The following is a 4,736-nucleotide window of genomic DNA, read 5'->3' on the forward strand; positions in this document are numbered from 1 at the left end:
CTATTCTTTACATCTGAAATACAATCTACTGCAATACTTGTTCTTTACTGTTCTTTGCAAACAATCATCTTCCACACAATACGGTTACTCCTTTGTTCACAGCAAGCCGGTGAGATTGACAACCTCACTGTTACGTTGGGGCAAAGTACTTTGGTTATGTTGTGCAGGTTCCACGTTGGCGCCGGAATCCCTGGTGTTGCGCCGCACTACACTTCGTCGCCATCAACCTTCAACGTGCTTCTTGGCTCCTCCTGGTTCGATAAACCTTGGTTTCTTTCTAAGGGAAAACTTGCTACTGTCTGCATCACACCTTCCTCTTGGGGTTCCCAACGGACGTGTGTTAATTGCACGCATCAAACACTTTTTCTGGCGCCGTTGGCGGGGAGATCAAGACACGCTGCAAGGGGAGTCTCCACTTCCAATCTCTTTACTTTGTTTTTGTCTTGCTTTATTTTATTTACTACTTTGTTTGCTGCACTAAAACAAAACACAAAAAAATTAGTAGCTAGCTTTACTTTATTTACTATCTTGTTTGCGTTCTCTATATCAAAAACACAAAAAAATTAGTTACTTGCATTTACTTTATCTAGTTTGCTTTATTTACTGTTGCTAAAATGAATACTCCTGAAAACACTAAGTTGTGTGACTTCACAAACACAAATAATAATGATTTCCTATGCACACCTATTGCTCCACCTGCTACTATAGCAGAATTCTTTGAAATTAAACCTGCTTTACTGAATCTTGTTATGAGAGAGCAATTTTCTAGTATTAGTTCTGATGATGCTGCTGCCCATCTTAATAATTTTGTTGAACTATGTGAAATGCAAAAGTATAAGGATGTAGATGGTGATATTATAAAACTGAAATTGTTTCCTTTCTCCTTAAGAGGAAGAGCTAAAGATTGGTTGCTATCTTTGCCTAAGAATAGTATTGATTCATGGACTAAATGTAAGGATGCTTTTATTGGTAGATATTATCCTCCCGCTAAAATTATATCTTTGAGAAGTAGCATAATGAATTTTAAGCAATTAGATAATGAACATGTTGCTCAAGCATGGGAGAGAATGAAATCTTTGGTAAAGAATTGCCCAACCCATGGACCGACTACTTGGATGATCATCCAAACCTTCTATGCAGGATTGAATTTTTCTTCGCGGAACCTATTGGATTCAGCTGCTGGAGGTACCTTTATGTCCATCACCTTGGGGGCGGCGACAAAGCTTCTTGATGATATGATGATAAATTACTCTGAATGGCGCACGGAAAGAGCTCCACAAGGCAAGAAGGTAAATTCTGTCGAAGAAACCTCCTCCTTGAGTGATAAGATTGATGTGATTATGTCTATGCTTGTGAATGGTAGATCTAATGTGGATCCAAATAATGTTACTTTAGCTTCATTGGTTGCTCAAGAAGAAAATGTTGATGTGAACTTCATTAAAAGTAATAATTTCAACAACAATGCTTATAGGAACAATTCTGGTAACAACTATAGGCCATATCCTGCTGCTAATGGTAATGGTTATGGTAATTCTTATGGGAATTCTTACAACAATAATAGGAGTGTACCCCCTGGCCTTGAAGCCATGCTTAAAGAATTTATTAGTACACAAACTCGCTTTTAACAAATCATGTTGAGGAAAAGCTTGATAAAATTGATATTCTTGCTTCTAAGGTTGATAGACTTGCCTCTGATGTTGATCTTTTAAAATTGAAAGTTATGCCTAATAAGGATATTGAAAATAAGATTGTTACTACAGCAAATGCCATCCAAGTTAGAATTAATGAGAATATAAGATTGATGGCTGAATTGCATGCTAGGTGGGAAAGAGAAGAAAATGAAAAACTTGCTAAAGAGAATAATGTAGCTAAAGTTTGGACTATTACCACCACTAGTAATGATAATGATTCACATGTTGCTACACCTCCTACTATCAATGGTAAAATAATTGGTGTTGGCAATGTTTCTACTCCTAGTGCAAAGCGTGCAAAATTACACGAAATTGCTAAAGCTACTTAAACTGCTTGTGATAAAACTGCTAAAATTTTTCCAACATTGGGGGCAATGATCCCATTGCTGTAGATCATAATGGTTTAGATTTTGATGATTGTCACATCTCTGAAGTTATAAAGTTCTTACAAAAACTTGCTAGAAGTCCTAATGCTAGTGCTATAAATTTGGCCTTTACAAAACATATTACAAATGCTCTCATAAAAGCTAGAGAAGAGAAACTAAAACTTGAAACTTCTATTCCTAGGAAGTTAGAAGATGGTTGGGAGCCCATCATTAAGATGAGGGTCAATGATTTTGATTGTAATGCTTTATGTGATCTTGGTGCAAGTATTTGCAGTATGCCTAAGAAACTCTATGATATGTTTGACTTGCCACCATTGAATAATTGTTATTTGGATGTTAATCTTGCTGATAATGCTAAAAAGAAACCTTTGGGGAGAGTTGATAATGTTCGTATTATGGTTAACAATAACCTTGTCCCCGTTGATTTTGTTGTCTTGGATATTGAATGCAATGCATCTTGTCCCATTATATTGGGAAGACCTTTTCTTCGAACTGTTGGTGCTATTATTGATATGAAGGAAGGTAATATTAAATATCAATTTCCTCTCAAGAAAGGTATGGAACACTTCCCTAGAAAGAGAATGAAGTTACCTTATGATTCTATAATTAGAACAAATTATGATGTCGATGCTTCATCTCTTGATAACACTTGATTCACACTTTCTCGCCTAGGCTGAAAGGCGTTAAAGAAAGCGCCGATGGGAGACAACCCATGATTTTACTACAGTACTTTTGTTTTATATTTGAGTCTTGGAAGTTGTTACTACTGTAGCAACCTCTCCTTATCTTTATTTTATTGCATTGTTGTGCCAAGTAAAGTCTTTGATAGTAAAGTCAATACTAGATTTGGATTACTGCGTAGAAACAGATTTCTTGCTGTCACGAATCTGGGCAGAATTCTCTGTAGGTAACTCAGAAAAATCTGCCAATTTACATGCGTGATCCTCAGATATGTACGCAACTTTCATTCAATTTGAGCTTTTTCATCTGAGCAAGTTAAGTGCCCCAGAAAAATTCGTCTTTACGGAATGTTCTGTTTTGACAGATTCTGCCTTTTATTTCGCATTGCCTGTTTTGCTATGTTTGATGGATTTCTTTGTTCCATTAACTTTCATTAGCTTTGTGCAATGTCCAGAAGTGTTAAGAATGATTATTTCACCTCTGAATATATGAATTATGCACTGACCCTCTAATGAGTTTGTTTTAAGTTCGGTGTGGAGGAAGTTTTCAAGGATCAAGAGAGGAGGATGATACAATATGATCAAGAAGAGTGAAAAGTCTAAGCTTGGGGATGCCCCCGTGGTTCATCCCTGCATATTTTAAGAAGACCCAAGCGTCTAAGCTTGGGGATGCCCAAGGCATCCCCTTCTTCATCGACAACATTATCAGGTTCCTCTAGTGAAACTATATTTTTATTCTGTCACATCTTACGTGCTTTGCTTGGAGCGTCTGTTTGTTTTTTATTTTTGTTTTGTTTGAATAAGATCGGATCCTAGAATTCTTTGTTTGGGAGAGAGATACGCTTCGCTGTTTCGTATGAACACATGTGTTCTTAGCTCTATCTTTAATGTTCATTGCGAAGGTTGGACTATTTCATTCATTGTTATATGGTTGGAAACGGAAAATTCCGCATGTGGTAAATGGTATAATGTCTTGAATAATGTGATACTCGGCAATTGTTGTGCTCATATAGATCATGTTTAAGCTCTTGCATCATGTACCTTGCACCTATTAATGAAGAACTACATAGAGCTTGTTAAAATTTGGTTTGCATGATTGGTCTCTCTAAGTCTATATATTTTCTGGTTGAGGTGTTTGAACAACAAGGAGACAATGTAAAGTCTTATAATAGTTACAATATGTTTATATGTGAGCTTTGCTGCACCTTTTATACTTGAGTTTGCTTCAAACAACCTTGCTAGCCTAGCCTTGTATTGAGAGGAATTCTTCTCGTGCATCCAAATCCTTGAGCCAAATACTATGCCATTTGTGTCCACCATACCTACCTACCACATGGTATTTCTCCGCCATTCCAAAGTACATTACTTGAGTGCTACCTTTAAAACTTCCATTCTTTGCCTTTACAATACATAGCTCATGGGATAAATAGCCTTAAAAACTATTGTGGTGAAGAATATGTACTTATGTGTCTTATTTCTTAATAAGTTGCTTGTTGAGCGGTAACCATGTTTCTTGGGACGCCATCAACTTTTACCTTTGTTGAATATCATGTGAGTTGCTATGCATGTTCGTCTTGTCTGAAGTAAGGGCGATTTTCATGATCAAATGGTTTGAGTATGCATATTGTTAGAGAAGAACATTGGGCCGCTAACTAAAGCCATGATTCATGGTGGAAGTTTCAGTTAGGACATAAAACCTCAATCTCTTATGAGAATATTATCTGTTGTTGAATGCTTAAGCATTAAAATAGGAGTCCATTATCTGTTGTCTATGTTGTCCCGGTATGGATGTCTAAGTTGAGAATAATCAAAAGCGAGAAATCCAATGCGAGCTTTCTCCTTAGACCTTTGTACAAGCGGCATAGAGGTACACCTTTGTGATACTTGGTTGAAACATATGCTATGCAATGATAATCCGTGTTAATCCAAGCTAATTAGGACAAGGTGCGAGCACTATTAGTATACTATGCATGAGGCTT

This window comes from Lolium rigidum, chromosome 5 (assembly GCF_022539505.1).
Source record: "Lolium rigidum isolate FL_2022 chromosome 5, APGP_CSIRO_Lrig_0.1, whole genome shotgun sequence".
NCBI classification, from domain to species: Eukaryota; Viridiplantae; Streptophyta; class Magnoliopsida; order Poales; family Poaceae; genus Lolium; species Lolium rigidum.